Source organism: Schistocerca americana, chromosome 4 (genome assembly GCF_021461395.2).
Source record: "Schistocerca americana isolate TAMUIC-IGC-003095 chromosome 4, iqSchAmer2.1, whole genome shotgun sequence".
Classification (NCBI taxonomy): Eukaryota; Metazoa; Arthropoda; class Insecta; order Orthoptera; family Acrididae; genus Schistocerca; species Schistocerca americana.
The window spans coordinates 82171994-82191126 of NC_060122.1; positions in this window are offsets into that span (position 1 = coordinate 82171994).

Sequence of the window (19133 nt, forward strand, 5' to 3'; positions counted from 1 at the left end):
TCTTCGGTACCTGAATTTTTTCTGGAAGAAGAAAAATTTTTGTTTAAGTGGTAATGCTTCAAGGTGATATTTTCACGATTTTAGATGTCTGATTAACAAAAAGATATGTTTTATACAAATTAAAATTTCGAAACATACTTTGCAAAGTTAGCTTTATTTTATGGACTAAAATAAACAATTACGAAATGTTCTCTGTTGTAATAGATAGTAGCATGATCATTCTATGATTTCGATGCGAAATAACAATTACAACATTCAATTAACAGTGGACTAAAGCGAACAAACCACATTCGTGTAATCTGGTGGTCACGTACAACTGCGCACTACTATATTGATTTGCTCATATTTTCATAACGATCCCCAACAGTTGGCAGCACTTGTGCATGATGAAAAGTTTGAGCACTGAGAAATGTGTACTTCATGTTTCCATTGGGGAAAATACTTCTATTACACCTAAGACACAATAAAAGTCAATGTACACAATTTTAGCCAGAGGATCTGAAAGGGATTTAAATGTGTAAATGTGTGAGTTAATGCGGATGAACAGGAAAAACAAATCTTTAATGTTCGGATGCAGGATTAGCAGTGTCCTGCCTTTAATGTTCGGATGCAGCATTAGCAGTTTCCTGTTTGACACAGTCATGTCGTTTAATTATCTGGGCGTAACGGTGCGAAGGGATATGAAATGGAACGGAAATGTGAGGATTGTGGCACGGAAGACGAACAGTTGACTTCCCTTTATTGGGAGAATTTTGGGAAAGTGTGGTTCATCTGTAAAGGAGGCGGCATATAGGATACAAGTGCGACCCACTGTTGAGTACTGGTCTAGTGTTAGGGATCTTCACCAGCTGGGACTGAAGGAAGACATCGATGCAGTTCAGAGGCGGGCTGCTAAATATGTTACCGGTAGGTCCGAACAATACGCAAGAACTGCACAGATGGTTCGGGAACTCAAATGGGAATCTTTGGAGGGAAGGCGACTTTTTTTCGGGGAACACTATAGAGAAAATTTAGAGAATGGCCATTTGAAGCTGAATGAACAAAGATTCAACTGCCACCAACATAAATTTTAAGTAAGGACCACGAAGATAAGATACGAGAAATTAGAGCTCTGCCATCAGTTCTCCCTCGTCCTACTTGCGAGTGAAAGAGGAAAGGAAACGAATACTAGTTCTGCACTGTACCCTCCGTCAAGCACCATACTGTGGCTTGCAGATTATGTATGTAGATGTAGAGGTAAATGTAGATAAGTTGGGCGGTTTGTGCCGTGATAAATAGTTAGTTACGTTCTTCGAGGTAGCCTGCAGATTGAACACTGGGGCGAGACACTGCAGCCATCCTGCCCCCTTTTAACCTGACGACATTGCTCTTGGTCTTCCATTGTTCGTGTTCTCTCCTGGTTCTTCTGCACAATGCCGTTTTCTAGTCATTCCGCACAGCTTACCCCCACATATTCTCAGAAAACGAATATGTGGCGCCGTTTTACACTGTTGTACGCTTTTTCTCCGTGGACAAATCTCATGAACGTGTGTAATTTTTGTTAAACCCTGTCTGCATTATCAAGCGCAATGTCAGAACTACAAAAGAGGTGTCTTTACTTTGCCTACAGCCTAACTGATCGTCTTATGACTCATAGGTCACCAAACCTGGTCCACAGCGTGCCGGATAACTGAAAAAATGGCGAGGGCAGACCGCATAATCATTCTGTACTGTACTTGGAGGTCAGGACGAAAGCTCTCCGAGAAACGACGATACACAGCATCCCGTGTTAAACACGGATGAGCAGTATGCAACCCATAAAAAACGAGGGCAACAAACGTACACTAACGGAAAAGATCCGAGCACCAAAAAATAATTAACGTACAGTAATGAAATTTCGGGAGTAAATTTGTCTACTTAACATGTTTGAGTGATCAACCTTGAAAGGTCACAGGTTGATGTAAGCGTGAGATAAACAATTGCAGATGTCAAATTCTGGTATATTAATAGCCGGTGTAATAACTGGAATACAACTAGCATACAAAAGTGGGTGCATTGTGTTGTGCAGGTGCCAGGTGTCAGTTTGTGAGATGGAACACCATGGCTCTTGCTCTTTGTCGATCAATGCAGAGGCTGTTAATGCTGGTGACGAATAACGCTGGAGATGTCCGATGACGTCTCATATGCGCTCGATTGGAGACAGATCTGGTGATCAAGCAGGTGTAGGTAACGTCTCTGTAGAGTAAGCTGGGCTGTAACGGCGGTAGATGGGCGAGCGTTGTCCTGTTAGAAAATCCCCTGGAATGCTGTTCATGACAGGCAACACAGCAGGTCGCACCACGATTGCCACACAATGACGATTTCCCTGTTTTTTATGTTTTTTGTTTTTTTTTTCGTTTCTGCCATCGCCAATGACCTAGCAGATGCAGTGTCAAAATTGCGTGGTGAAATTAAACTTCGTAGTTTCTGTAGATAGCGCCAAGTGCCGATTCCATTAGCATTTAGCCTCAGACGTCTCCGCCCACCGCTAGACAAATTATGTTATTTAGATTTTTGTCCAACATTTCCAGCAACTATTTTTGATGAATGCTGATGTGAAGAAATAGTAGTCATTATTTTTTTTCTCGTAACGCAACTGGTGTGCCATTTCTTCACTTTGGGAATCTTGTTATTCCATCCACAACACCCCCCCCCCCCCAACACACACACACTCAGCCCCCCCGCCCCCACGTTGAAACCGGCACTTCGAGTGCTTTCGGAATTCTTCTTTGTGCCACCTATTCTTGCTTCCCAGAGTCAAAGAGAAAGACTGAACGTGATGAAAACTCAAAAGTAGCAAGACTTCTTCAGATAGTGAAAGCAAAATTATGTTGTACCAGAATTTCTCAAGAACTGTTTCAAATATTTTCCGAAAATTGAAAATCAAAATATAAATATCGGCACCCGATACCGCCATTTCGATACGGATATATCGATATGTCGTGTAAGGGAGTCTCTCTGACATAAATCGATATTTTTGTGAGATACATCTATGTATCGATATTTCACCAACAGCCCTACTAAAAAGCTCTATTAAACTCTGACTCTAACACGGGATTCACTATGTCTTCCATATTTTCTTACATTTATTCTATCAAGTCTATCAAGTCATTAAACAATACTCTTTCCACCCATCCAAACACTCCTCTGCACTAAAAAATGGAATTGTTATTGCACTCTTCGTTTTGACACTCTTAGTTCAAATTCCAGCTAAGCTTACTTTGACTTATCTAAATGCTTAATGTGACATCCCGACGACCATTTCTTATCCGATTTCTTCACATTTTCCTTGCAGCCACAAGTTACATTCAGTGTTGCTATTGGAGAATTCAGGTTTTTCACTGGAACCGTTGCTTTTAGGCACGCAGGAGCTGCTTGACCATCATTCCCTACTCAGGATCGAGCAACGGCTCTATATTGTCGCAGTGGATTTCCAGTCGGCTCCGTCGCTCACAAACAGTGACATTGGCCATCGTATCTTTCGCTCCAACGTCCACGCCTGGCTCATTGCATTAAATCCTAAACCAGTGTTCACACCGTTTCGAGAACGACCGCAACACTGGACGTTAAAACTTGTTTACTTTGTTACGTTCCTTTACTGTCGTTGTGAGGTCATGAACTTTTCAACGTCACTAAGATTTCCACAGACAATGTAGCACGCGCAGTATGTTTAAACTCCTTCCATTAAAAAAAAATATATTTTTTTCTTAGCAATAATGATTATTTCGTATCATATTCTACTCCGATATAACGTCTGCAGTAGATTTAAAGCTATACGTGACTGAGAAATTGAATAAATTTCAAATGGTACAATTACTACAATATTCCATACTATCATGTCGTGTTCGAATGGGTTTCACATTCAGACTCAACCTTTCGCCCTAGACTGAGAGGACATTTTCAATGGGGAATCTTAGCTTCTTTGAGTATTCTGTTCACACCCTGGCTCGCTATTGCCTGCTGAAACATTCCGTTTACGGGAGCTCCCACGCGGTAGTGTGACGTCACGAAATTTGAATGCCCGGGCGCAGTTGGCCGTTGACGGTTGTCATCGTCCACTGTTGCTATAACCAATGGTGGAAGACTCCCACACCTCTTCTTCACCAGCAAGATCCAGACGTCTTTCAATCTCGCACCCTTCTCCTTCTTATTGAAATTCTTGGGGTGTCTAACAATCTCTACGGCCTCTCTGGATAGTCTTTCACGGTTTCCAGCTTGTGCCTGCCAATAATTAAGTCCTAGCAAAATGAATCCCGAAGTCTCCTGGCTTCAATGGACATTCGGCAACAGCTGATATGTCACTCCCTCCAACTCTAGAGTTGCTCTTGTGCTCTTCTAGTCGTTTTTTGATAGCTCTTCTTGAACTACCCACGGACACCTCCCAACAACTACACGGAATCCTACAAGTACCTGGCGTTTTCTAGGATACTTGTCCCATTTTAGGTCATCCAGTATCTTCAGGCTGGGTTTGTAGATTACCACAATGTTCAGGTTTGCCAAGACTTTTCCTATGCGGCTAGTAACGTTCCCAACGAAACGCAAGAAAACTTTTGATCTCACAGGCGCTTGTTAATCATATGATTTTTGCACGGTTATTTTCGTTACTTTAACCATTCTTGAGTAATGCACTCGTCTGGTGTTTTAGTTCAGCGTCAAGCAGCTCTGGTTCGAAAATGTTCCTTCCTCTGTCTGCCAACATTTTTATGATGGCTCCCTTTCGTTGTGATTGGTGGAAGCAGTCCCAATGTAGGTAACGGACTGTGTGCATGGATTTTCTTGAAAACTGGCAAATCAAGAATATTTAGTCTTCCACCTTCTTCCTACTCTATGGTAAAGTGAATCTTCGGACGCTTGTGATATCGACCTGAATTTTCTCTGCCATGCCTCCACAAGACAAACGTTTCATCTAAGTAGCGGAACCAAATGTTGGATTTTCTGTCGGTCCGCTCTTCGAATTTTTCCAGAAAGAAATTCGCCATAGCTGCGCTTAAGGGGCTGCCCACAGCCACGTCTTCCGTCTGTTCATAGAACTCATCGTTCCATTTGAAATAAGCGGCCATCTGACAAAATTAAACCAGTTTTTTAATATCAAGAGAAAAAATCCGAATAGGTGGGCGAACGACTGACACTCATTATAGATCTCAGACGAATATGTTCCTTTCGGACTTTCGACAACTCATAGAGTCTTGCTGATAGAGCAACGGCATTGTACGGACTTTTCTAAACGCTCTGTTGAACAGAAGACTTCCTTTATCAAGTGCGTAACGGTTCTAAGAACTTGATCAGTGGGATCTTTACTCAGTTTTCCATATGTCTGCGGATCTAATAAGCTTTAATCCTAAGGGTTAATCTTAAAAGGTACGTCTAAACATTATTTTACGTAACATATCGTGGTCCAGTCTTCGGTAAGTGCGACACTGGGAATTGACACTAGCGATAAACCACAATTACGAACTGTTAGGTAAATTTTAAAGCACTGTCACACTAAAACAATGGCTTACATAAAGTGCAGCTCAGGCAGAGAGAAAAGTTTGGAACAAAGTAAAGCAAACAGATATTCGATATTTTTTGTGGGGCGTAGCGTTGTTGTGGGAAGACCAGTTCATCAGCTTGAAATAAAATGCTTTTACAGAGTCATAATTAGAGAGCCCTGTGATACAATTTAATACTAGATTTTCTTCTGCTTCAAGTAACATGGCCTGAAGCGGACATGCTTCAGAATGGGATTAACTATGCACAACAAAGTTTGATATGATATGGAGGTCGCGTAGACAGAATCAGTAATTACCTCTTTAGAAGCTAAATTGCATCTCTGTGATATCTACACAGTAAGCGGTAGAGACTTTGAGCAGTCACACATTGTAACGAAACTATAACTAAGCGTGCATAATTAATTTCGTAATCAAAGGGCGCTCCATAAAAGAGCTGCCGCTTCCCCTGATTCCATCACCACTACGATTAAAGTCTGTTCAACCAGCAATTCCACTTAGTTAACCTGCTTCAGTTCGACTCACTACAAACAAACATACGGATCTTAATGACAATTAGGTACACTACTTGTGAAATACAACGCAATATACAGCCGCAGGAAACGGTATAACGGAGTAGGGCTCATTATGAACAGGGACGTAGGACAGAGAGTGCGTTACTGAGAACAGTTTAGAGATAGGGTTTTTCTTATCAAAATTAACAGCAAACCAACAACTACTATGATAGTTCAGATATATATGCCGACGACGCAAGCTGAAGATGATGAGATAGAGAAAGTATTTGAGGATATTTAAAGGGCAATATTATACACAAATAAAGATGAAAATCTAATAGTCATGGGGGACTGGAATGCAGTTGTAGGGGAAGGAGTGGCAGAAAAGGTTACAGGAGATTATGGGCTTGAGAAAAGAAATTAGAGAGGAAAAAGACTAATTGAGTACTGTAATAAATTTCAGCTAGTAATAGCGAATGCTTTGTCCATGATCCACAAGAGGAGGAGTTATACTTGGAAAAGGCTGGGGGATACCGGAAGATTTCAGTCATATTACATTATGGTCAAGCACAAATTCGGAAATCAGATACTGGATTGTAAGACTTACCCAGGAGCAGATATAGGTCAAGTTAGTAATGATGAAGAGTAGATTGAAGTTTAAGAAATCATTCAAGAAGAATTAATATGCAAAGAAGTGGGATACGGAAGCACTAAGTAATGACGAAATACGCTTGAAGTCCTCTAAGGCTACAGACACAGCAATAAGGAATAGCTCAGTAGGCAGAAGAGTTGAAGAGGAATGGATATCTCTGAGAGGAGAAGTTGGAAAGAAAAACATTGTTGCAAAGAAGGTAACAGCGAAGAAACCATAAGAAAATTCAGGAATGCAGGAACACCAGTCGAGGAGGAATTAAATAAATAGGACGTGCAGTGAGGTTAAAACGATATGGCTCCATGTTAAATGTGAAGAAACTGAAAAAAAAAAAGATTTTCGGAAGGACTGATTCAGCATATTGGAAGGTCAAAACAACCTTTGATGAAATTAAAAGCACGGATGGTAACATTAACAGTGCAATGGGGATTCCGCTCTTACACGCAGAGGAGATAGCGGATATGAGGAAAGAGCACATAGAAGGCTTCTGTGAGGGAGAAGATTTGTCTGATGTGATAGAAGCAGAAAAGGGAGTCATCTTAGAGGAGATAGGGGATTCATTATTAGAATCGGAATTTAAGAGACATTTGGGGGACTTAGGATCGAATACGGCAGAAGGGATAGATAACATTCCATCAGAATTTCTAACGTCATTGGGGGAAGTTTCAACAAAAAACTATTCTTGATTGTTTGTAGGATGCCCGATTGTGGCGATATATCTAAGTTTCAAAACAAATACCACCCACGTAATTCCGAAGACCGGAAGATCTGACAGGTGCGATAATTATCGCACAATCAGCTTAACATCTCATGTATCTAAGAATAATATACCGAAGAATGGAAAAGAAAACTGCTGATGTGTTAGATGACGAACGGTTTGGCTTTAGGAAATGTAAAGGCACCAGAGAGGCAATTCTGACGTTCCGCTCGACAATGGGAGCAAGAACAAAGCAGAATCAAGACACGTTCATAGGATTTGTCGACCTGGAAAAGCGTGGACAATGTAAAACGGCGCATGATGTTCGAAATCCTGAGAGAAATTATTGGGGTGAGCTATAGGGAGAGAGGGATAATACACACTGTTCAAAAGCCAAGAGCGACTAATAAGAGTGAATGACCAAGAACGAAGTGCTCGGATTAAAAAGGGTGTAAAACAAGGACGTATTATTTTGCCGCTGCTGATCAATCTGTGCATCGAAAGAGAAATGAAGGCAATAAAAGGAAGGTTGGGTAGTTGAATTACAATTCAAGGTGAAAGTATATCAACGATACGATTCGCTGATGACATTTCTGTTATGAGTGAAGTTGAAGAAGAATTACATGATCTGCTGATTGAAATGAATAGTCTAACGAGTACAGTACGTAGAGTGAGAGTAAATCGAAGAAAGACGAAAAGTAATGAGAAGTGGCAGAAATGGGGATAAGGAGAAACTTAACATCACGTTTGATGGCCACGAAGTAGATGGATTTAAGGAATTCTGCTGTCAAGGGAGCAAAATAATCAGTTACTGACGGAACAGGGAGGACACCAAAAGCAGACTAACTCTGGAAAAAAAAGCATTCCTGCCAAGGGAATGCTAGTATCAAACATAGGCCCTAATTTTACTAAGAAATTTCTGGGAATGTACGTTTGGAGCACAGCATTGTATGGTAGTGAAGCACTGACTGTAGGGAAAGTGAAACAGAGGAGAATCAAAGCATTTGAGATGTGGTGCTACAGGCGAATGCTGAAAATTAGATAGGCTGATAGGGTAGGGAATGAGGAGGTTCTGCGCAGAAGTGGAGAGCAAAGGAATATGTGGAAAACATTGACTGAGAAGGGACAGGATGATTGGACATCTGTTCAGAGATTACGGAATAAATTCCATGGTACTAGAGGGAGATAGATAGGGCAAAAACCGTATAAGATGACAGGGATTGAAAGACAATCAAAAAATAGTTGTGCTCGTCGCTTGTAAGTACTACTCTGAGACGAAGACGTTGGCACAGGAGAGGAATTAATGGCGTTCCGTACCAAACCAGTCACAAGACTAGAAAAAAACCTGTACTGTAAACCTTCGCCCACCTATGCCAGGACTCCGAACTAACAGTGCGTTTACTACAGTCAACACAAAAATATTTTAAGTGATCCATCATGGGTAAGGACGCGACCACCTTATGTCTACCTAATACTGTACGATCAGAACGCCGTGCCAAAAAACGAGATTCTTCCGCGGTTTATACTATGGGATCTATTCATGACAGAAAGATGAGGAAGGTGGGGTAAAGTGTATTTGAAAGCCCGTTACCTAGGGAGCATTTGTATACCTTGTATTATGCCTACTCATCATATGTGGGGTGCCTAGGAAATCTGCTTCTCGGATCGAAAGAAAACAATTTTTTATTTTTTTTTTCATTTATTGAATTTCAATTCCCCCCGCAGGGGGCGGGCTGGCAGCAGCTTAGTACGCCGCTCTTCAGCCGACAGATTTTGTGACAAAGATCAAGAGAACAAATAATAAAAAAACAGGCGATAAAATCGGAGACTTAGTAACAAGGCGAAAAGAAATCGTGGAACTTAAAACAACAACACAGGGATGATAACGCTAATGAAAATACATACGAAGTAGACATGGAAAACAATAGACAATTAAAAAAACACGGCGACAGTCTGGATTCTGTTCGCAAAGGAAATAAAATTCACACCGAGCGACAGCATGGTTTCTGTTCGCAACACGAGTAAGACAAACAACACTGAATAGTCACTGGAACACTGCACTAAAAAGTTGGCAAATGTGACACCACAGTCGAGAGCAGGTGGGGGGAAATTGGACAGAAGATGGGAAAACGAAAAAGGGGGGGAAAGGAGAGTAAAAGGGAAGGGGGGAGCCGTGAAAGGAGCTGAAGGAGGATGAGGACCCATAAGAGGGGTGGGGGGAAAGAAAACAATTCGAGCAGTTCGTATTAATGAAGCTTGTTACAAAAGGAAATGATTACAATACTTTGTGGAATACAGATGTGTAGCAGGCAAAGAGTGAAGGACAAAATAAGAAATGTCTTCAGAATACACAATACCACATAGTAGAATCGAAATCACTACTCTTAATGCTATTCTTGAACTCGCTGTTGTAGAAATCGACGAACAGGTAGTCTTCAACTGATGCGCGGCCAGTCGGGTGCAGCGCTTATGTTCTCTTCGTGTAGAAGGCGCTGCCATCACGTTATCGCTCTAGAGAGGGGTCGGTCCGTGTGCAATTGGCTGACATCTTCTTCACAGCCTTCTCTGCTCTAACGTTCCCCACCGATGTACCGGCGCTTGACTTTAAGCGGGAACATTCCTCCTTACCCCACTCCCCCCCCCCCCCCCCCCCGCCAATCCTCACCGCAAAGCGACGAACCGTAGTCGGATATGAAGCTCGACAACGGATCTGGATCGTGGAGTCTGCACTGGACCGGAAGCTGTGGCTGCAGGGGACGTCTGACTTCTGGTCGTACCCCGTCAGCCGGCCTTCGCTCTAGCGGGAACGTCTTCCGGAAAACGACCAGAAGGGTACGCGTCCACCCCCTGAACCCCTTAACAAGATGTAGAAGGCATCGGCTACTGTGGCGTGGGCGGCTCCATCTCCTTGGTAAGGGCGAGAGAAGGCGGAGGAGGCAAAGGCTCCGTCTCCATGGGGTCGTCCTGCGGTGTCGTGATGGCATCCTGCAGCTGCTGCTGGGGGAAGAGACACTGAAGAATCACCGTGCACATGACACTGGTGGCTTTGATTGTGATCTCGGGCCTGCAATCCTCCGGGGCCTTAAATGCGACACATGCACTCGCCAAGTCGACGAAGGACCTCGCCCAGCGGCCACCATCTGCTGCAGCTAAAACCCCTGTAAAAGTCAATCTGATGCGGCATAGAGCGATACTTGCGGCCTTCCTTCGGCGCCAGTCGCTGAGGAGGGTGGAGCATGGGGAGCAGTGTCCGACTGCGGCGGCCGTGAAGCAGTTTCGCTGGCGATGGCCCATATAGTTGATGCGATCAATAGGAGGCGAGAAACAGTTAAATGGTGGTGTATGCGGTGCGAAATTTGGCCATCTGTTGCTTGAAGATTCTGACGAAACGTTCCGCTTCGCCGTTTGACTGTGGATGGAACGGTGCATTGGATTGATGCTGTAAGCGACTGCGTTCACAGAATGTTTCAAATACATTTGACGTGAACTGAGAGCCGTTGTCCTACACTATGACTTCAGGCAAACCTTCGAGGGATTAGAGGACCACACCTGATGTTGTCGAGCTCATTGTCACAGGTAAAAGAAACTTACTATAAGAGTCTACCACAGTCAACAAACGAGAGTTCCAAAGAGGTCCCGCAAAGACTATGTGCATACGTTGCCATGGTGATTTCGTTTTAGGCAAAGCACAGAATGTTTGTGGCGGATCGGACTGATTTTCTGCACATACCTGACTCTGTGACATCATCTGTTCTATCTGAGTGTCCATACCCTGCCAAGTACAGTGTCGACACTCTAATTGTTTCGTATGAACAATCCCCCAATGTCCTTGGTGAAATAACTGCAATGTGCACCAAACATCGATCGCTAAGCAATGCATCTTTAAGTCTTTGGAAAGTTTCTTGGCTCTCATATGTCCAAACAAAGAGGACATTCTTGCGACCCCCGTGATGCAATGGAGCTGCGTATTGCAGCATTCGTTATGGACCGATTATAATAGTTCATTTTCCCTAAATCTGACTGCAATTCTGTAAGATTGCGAGGAACTGTCGGGTGTCATATGGCAAATAAATGTAATAAATGTGAGTGAAGAGGATGTACACCTTGACTGTTGATGGCATTACCAAGTTACTGAAACTCAGGTTTAAAAGAATCACACTTGACCAGTCCACACTTTAGTCCTGCAGCAGATAACACACGGAAGAAAGTACGCAAATTTGCAGTGAGTTCTTCAGGTGTACAACCTGCTACGATAATATCGTCCAAATAGTTTTAACAGTCTGGTACTTGAGCAATCAGGTGCTCCCAAAACCGTTTGAAAACGGCGGGTGCGGAAGCACTGCCGAAAGGCAAATGCAAATATTTAAACAAGCCCAAATGAGTTTTCACAGTACACACTTTTTGGGATTCTTCATCTAGTGGTATCTGAAGATATGCATCACGCAAATCACTTTTAGAAAAGTAGCGACCAGAGATTAATCTGTCCATAAGGTCCTCTGGGTGTGGCAATGGACAAGTATCAATCACAGTTTGTGAGTTGACTGTAGAATTAAAGTCAACACAGAGGTGAATGCAACCTGACGGTTTGAGGAGCAAAACTAATCTACGTGCCTATTGAGTAGCTGATATGGAAGCGGTAGCTCGACTATCTTGCAATTCTTTAAATTCAACAGCATCTTGGTCCCGAAGTGCGTTGGTAACCGTTGTGCCCTGGAAAAATTTAAGCTGAGCATTGTTTTTCATTGTAATATGTGCAACAAAATTGTTAGCCTTGCCTAAACCTTCAGAAAAAAGTGCGGGTAATTCTGTCAGCAAGCTATCTGCTCTGCATTTTACATTGAATGCAGCCACTGACAATACATTTTTCTGAATTTGAAAGCTGAGCAAATCAGAGGAGTCAAGGACAAATATGTTCTCACAATCGCGTGATTGTAGCACAGTGAAAGTTACAATGAGCAATACATGGCAGGCATAGTATATTTTCCGAGAAAAGGAATGTCTTGTCTGTTATAAGCCATAAGGTGCGTGCTAGTTTTAGACAGACGTGGGGAGCCTAACAGTTCATATGTGTTATGATACAGCAGTGTCACAGAGGCACCCATGTCCAACTGAAATTTCTCACATTATCTACTAATATGCAAAAAACGAAATAGCTTGTTGGACTGGAATAGCAGTGAAGAAGGTGTTTGCTTGCTAGATTTGCTAATGTCTGTAGCGTGCTTGAAACACACTACATTTATTACATGGGGCTTGTGACTAGAGCTTTGTGGGTGGTGAGAATTCTTAAATTTGTTACGTTGCAAATACACAGATTGTACGTGAACTTTTTTTGCCACAAGCATAACACTGCGCTTGCCAGGACAGGCAGTCGTGGTGTTTGTGTTGTGAATAGCACAAAGGCTTAATTCGGTTCGCCTGTGTAGAGTGATGTTTACAGTATGTGGTGCACGCGGGATGCTGCTGCGTAAAGGGCTGGCTGTGAGCATTGGGCAACTCTACGCGACAAATTGCTGGCTACTCAAACTTATTGGTCAACATGACACTTGAAACGTACTGATATAGTATTTGCACTATGCGCTGAAATGATGGATCAGACTGTTTCAAAATCTGTTCTCTAAGTTTGATATCGGTTACATTGTACACAATCGCAATACGCAACATAACATCAGAATATAAAGCACCACAAGCACATTCGAATTTTCATTTTCCTTGTCATATCTTGCAAATCTGTTACCCACTCATGATAAGTTTGTTCTGACCGTTTCTTGCAATTATAGAACTCGTACCTAGCTGCTGCCATTTTCACTTGTTGGTCATAATAGTTACTTAAACTTCTTGATGAGATGGAACACTGCACTTCCTGTCATGGACAGGAAATAATGAAGTTTCATGGGCTTAGTTACGTGGGCTTCTAACTATTGCAACCACTTGAGCCATTCCTCTTCTTGCTCATGAAACTGGAAGAAAGGTGGTTTAGCACTTGGAGCTGATGCAGATATAGATTGTTGTTCTGTATTTGTTCGATTCGCCAGGAGATGCTGTACCGTGTTTAGCAGGGTTGATGTTTGTTGGCTATGAAACTGAAGTGTCTGTATTAGCTGCCTTGCATCTAACGCTTGCAGTTGAGGCGCTTGTGCAGGGCGTGAATTAGGTGGGCTGCTCACATTGCTAGAGAGAAACGCAATAAACAGACAAGGCGAGCAATAAAAATAAGCACAAAAGCAAAGAAAGTTCCCGTAGCTCCCATATGAAAACACTGATTAGCTAAAACACTACAAGAGACACTGTGAAAGCGAGCAAGCACACCCCTGCAAAGAAAGACAATATAGAAGTAAGGCGCCAGCAAAACACAAAAGCCGACGAAAAGAAAACAGAGAGTCTGTGGTGACTGTCGGCTCTGGGTTCTTTTTTACACCTATTCACCAATGTTGTTTCCTGCCTACTCATCAAATGTTGGGTGCCTAGGAAACCTGCTTCTAGGATCAACAGACAACAATTCACGCAATTTGTAATAATGAAGTTCGTTAGAAAAGGAAATGATTACGATACTTTGTGGAATACAGATGTGTCGCAGCAAAGGCCGACAAATAAAATAAGAAATCACTTCAGTGCTACATAGTAGAAGTGAAATGACTAGTCTTGATGCCATTCTTGAATTCGCTGCTGTAGAATTCGGCGAACTGCTAGTCTTCAACTGGGGCGTGGCCAGTCGGGTGTAACGCTTATGTTCTCTTCGCGTAGATGGCGCTCCCATCGGGTTGTCGTCCTAGAGAGGGGTCGCTCAGCATGTAATTGGCTGACATCATCTTCACATCCCTCTCTTCTTTAACGTTCCTGACCGGCGTACCCGTGCTTGACTTTCCGCCAGAAAAGTAGACCCGAAGGAAGAAATGTCTTAATGTCACTATCTTACAGTACATGTCTGTCTGCTCAGGCAAATGGGGCACTGAGTGTGGGTCTTTCTGCATTTGATGTGCTTAACTTTTGATCTAAAGAGGCTTATGAATGCCCCATTAGTTCATGGGCGATTCCTTACAAAAACCCCAAAAAATATTTTTGGCTAATTTTTCCATACCAAAATCAAGCCTCGCATTCTAAGTTTTCTATGCACAGAAAATGGGGAAAATATTTATTCCTAAGATCCTGATCTCGATAGACCTTAAAGAGTGTCGCTATATCTATATCCGGTTTCCGAGAAGCACCATATTTCTACTTGTAAACTACCTGCGTAATATCAGATATGAGGCGAAATCTAAATGATAAATCGCTCAGTTCAAAATGTTCAAATGTGTGTGAAATCTTATGGGACTTAACTACTAAGGTCATCAGTCCCTAAGCTTACACACTACTTAACCTAAATTATCCTAAGGACAAACACACACATCCATGCCCGAGGGAGGACTCGAACATCCGCCGGGACCAGCCACACAGTCCATGACTGCGGCGCCTTAGACAATTGCTCTGTTTTTAACAGTATATTCTTTATGCATTTATACAGATGTGTCGACTTCCTGTTCTCAAAAATTATTATTAGTTCATTGGAGTTTCCTTAGATAACCCCAGAAAGCGTATTTTACCATTTTTTCGTATTACAACCGAGCCGCGGATTCCAAGAAGGTTAAACACAGAAAACGGCTGACATTTTTGTGGTATATTCCTATGCTCGTAGCCGTGAACGATCGTGAAACCCTTCTTAATTTCTTCATCCGTTTCCGAGATACAAAGGTTCAAACTTATCTCATGTGCAAACGTAAAACACGCACGTGAAGTCCGGTGTGAGGCGAGATCTAAATAATAAACAAGAGCAATAAATTGCTCAAATTTTAACGTTACATTCTCTAGGCATTTATCTGGATGTGCCATCTTCCAGTTTTCAAAAATATTTACCCGTTACCGATAACACCAAAAGCCACCTGCACATTCAAAGACGGCTATGCACAGCAAATACATGTCAGTTTTACAACGCATTTTTAAGATCCGGATGCCGTAGTATCTTGAAAATTTTCTTGGTATGTTTAGCTACTTCCGAGATGCTGGGGTTCAAAGTTACCCTTCTTGTATACGTAAAATACACAAGTAACAGCCGATGTGATGTAAAAACGTATTTTAGAAAGTGGTATAGCACTCCGAAATATACTATAAAGTGTCTCCATTATTAACAGAAGGGTTCGGGAATCCGCATGTTGTAGTACTGCGGCACATGAAAAATTTGTGTGCACGCAAACTGCGGGCTGATGTTTAAAATTAGTTTTGTATAATTTCGATTTCACGTAAGTAAACTGTCAAAATGTTATCGACTAATAAATTTACTTTAAGGTGGGTGATATGCCCTACTGTAGCATCTAAAAGAAACGAACCAGCAGAAAATGGCTCATATCGTAGCACAAAATAGGTGAATAGGCTTCTGTTTAAAAGACTGAACAGTGAGGTAGCACCTCCGTCGTTCTATCTTCCTCAACACCTTAAAAAAATTCCCAAAAATGTTGGCACGCGAAAATATTCTGGGCGTTTTATGCTGAGAGAGAAGGAAATAGTGGCGGTGTGAAAGAGCAGGAAAATTGCTAGATACTGGAAGATAGTAGACATTCGTTGTGATATGGCAAAAGCGAAGGTACAATGATAGTATAAGAGATAGGAAGGGATACAGTGGCAGTGGAACATGCTTGACAGTGACAGAACAGTGCTAGGAAGAGATACTGCCAGTGCGACATCAACAAAGAGAAGGAGAATGTAGAAGAGTGGGAAGCACCAGTGATATTGACAGACAGAGTATGTGACAATGACAACGAGGAAGAAAAATATGGTGACAGTGAGAAGAAACAGGAGCAGTGGGATGGAATAGATGAATGGTTCAAATGGCTCTGAGCACTATGGGACTCAACATCTGAGGTCATCAGTCCCCTAGAACTTAGAACTACCTAAGCCTAACTAACCTAAGGACATCACACACATCCATGCCCGAGGCAGGATTCGAACCTGCGACCGTAGCAGTCGCGCGGTTCCGGACTACAGCGCCTAGAGCCGCATGGGCACCGCGGCCGGCAAGGAATAGATGAGATAGCAGCGGTGTGAGCGCCGGTGGGAGATAGTGATAGTGATAGGGGACAGTAGCAGTAGGACAGAAAGAAGGTGACTGTCGGACAGGAGACAGTGCAAGCTAAGGAGACACAAATAGATAATGAGAACGAATTAGACTGAATGAGTGAATGAGAATGGCCAGTAGAGAGTGGATGTATATGAGCGAGTGCTTGATAAGTGGGTGAGCGAGTTACTGTTAGGGTAGCTTGAGGGAGTGAGAGGTGACCTGCGTGTTATCAAGAGCGCTAATATGTTTACATATAAAATTTTTTCGGGAGATCTTTAAAGATTTTGAGGAAGGCAGAATCAGGCATCTGATACTCCACTTTTCAATCAGGCTTTTAAACAAGAGCATATTCGCCTTCTTTGTGCTCCGATAGGAGCGTTATTCTGCTGCTTTTCAGTACTTCAAGCTCTGACATATTAATGTAAGTGATGAGATAAGGAACCCACAAATTACGTATGGGCACTGGAAGAGGCGACTATTGGGATGGCGTGAATAGAGCTTGCACTCTCCCAGCTCGCTCCTTGCCAGTTTTCCTTGGCGGGATGGGAAAGAACTGTGATGTTGTTGTTGTTATGGTCTTCAGTCCTGAGACTTATATCCTCCTTTCAAGACACTATCCATTCCGTTCAACTGCTCTTCCAAGTCCTTTGCTGTCTCTGACAGAATTACGAAGTCATCGGCGAACCTCAAAGTTTTTAATTCTTCTCCATGGATTTTAATACATACTCCAAATTTTTCTTTCGTTTCCTTCACTCCTTGCTCAATATACAGATTGAATAACATCGGGGGGAGGCTACAACCCTGTCTCACTCCCTTCCCAACCACTGCTTCACTTTCATGTCCCTCGACTCTTATAACTGCCATCTGGTTTCTGTACAAATTGTAAATACCTTTTCGCTCCCTGTATTTTACGCCTGCCACCTTCAGAATTTGAAAGAGAGTATTCCAGTCAACATTGTCAAAAGCTTTTTCTAAGTCTACAAATGCTAGGAACGTAGGTTTGCCTTTCCTTAATGTAGCTTCTGAGATAAGTCGTAGGGTCAGTATTGCCTCACGTGTTCCGATATTTCTACGGAATCCAAGCTGATCATCCCTGAGGTCGGCTTCTACTAGTTTTTCCATTCGTCTGTAAAGAATTCGCGTTAGTATTTTGCAGCCGTGAGTTATTAAACTGATAGTTCGGTAATTTTTGCATCTGTCAGCTCCTGCTTTCTCAGGAATTGGAATTATTATATTCTTCTTGAAGTCTGAGGGTATTTCGCCTGTCTCATACATCTTGCTCACCAGATGGTGAGACTTGTGATAGGCGCAATGAAAGAAGATTCAGAATTACTTAATTACTATAAAAATACTGGTAACGTCTGGATTCGTGGTTGGCATTATACATCAGTGCCTGCTGAGAAATCTCGCCGCAAGAGACCTTTATACCGCCCACGGCAGCTAACACCGCCCACTCTGTTCCAGCGGCTGCTGCACCGGATGTTCGCCCCTAGCGGCGTCCCCGGCTCTGGCAGCGCCGCGACGCTTTGGCAGTGATTGACGACGCCGCGTGTATTGAACATAACCCACGCCGACTTGAGAGGTGCTCTGTCTCCTCGCGCTCACCACCCTTTTTTGTCATCCGCCGTGCTGTGACGACTGCGGACTTTCACAATAAAGATGATGTGGTGTGGTGGCCCTCAACTACGTACCCTCTGACTCAGAGTTGAAGTATTAAAAGCTTAGGCTGGTTTCGTTGCCCAGGGCTGGGATTTGTAGCTGCCGAATTACAAGCCAAACAGTGGTGAGTCTACAGTATACAATATGAATAGACACATGAATCGAATGGTCGAAGGTTCCTATCACTCGGCAATTGCAAATTTTTAATGCAACATAGTAATTTATAAATGAAAGTTTGAAATTAAATAAAACGACTTTAAATGATGAGTACAATAACAGAAATACATTTTAGAATGCCGTTTATTACTGAAAAACACTTGTTGTGGTCGATGGTTCTGCAATTAAATAATATATAAATTGAATAACAGGAATACAATAGATTCCTATTTCATGAAATTAGTTATGAACAAGACAGCTCGCGAGATATTCACTTGTAAACGCATACTATGTCTTCACTGCAGAAGCCACGGAAATCTCACAATTGCACTCGGCTCCACCACGCGCAGACTGCTCCACTCTGCAAGTCTTCCCCGCGTCTGTGTGTCTGTCGTGCCGTACTCTCCAGGACTCTACCGTGTCCTGTCTCGTACTGTCCAGAACTCTCCGTGTCCTCTCCCGAACTGACCCTCACGCTGTGCTCTTCAGGACTCCCCCTCCTTTCACTTCTGTAGTTGCCTCCCTTGGTAACGAGCTCTGTGATTGGCGACAGCGCTTCCGTCATGTCTCCAAGCCAACGCACACTCACAAACATTTTGAATTACATTTAAACAACTTGAAATTAAATATAAATATTCCTACGGCTGGACCATAAACACTCTCTAACACACATTATTAAATACATAAACAAATTAAATTAACATATATCAAAGGAATAGAACAGCAGTAAGCCAGTAGCCTAATGTCTCTGTGCTTTCTAGAACGCAGTAAATAATTGATCAATTTCTTCATGAATAGTACATATCGGATACAACCAAAGACATAGGTAAATAAATTTCTTTGTAAGCATGTTGCTACAGTTTTTTCGTGTAACTGTGGAGTA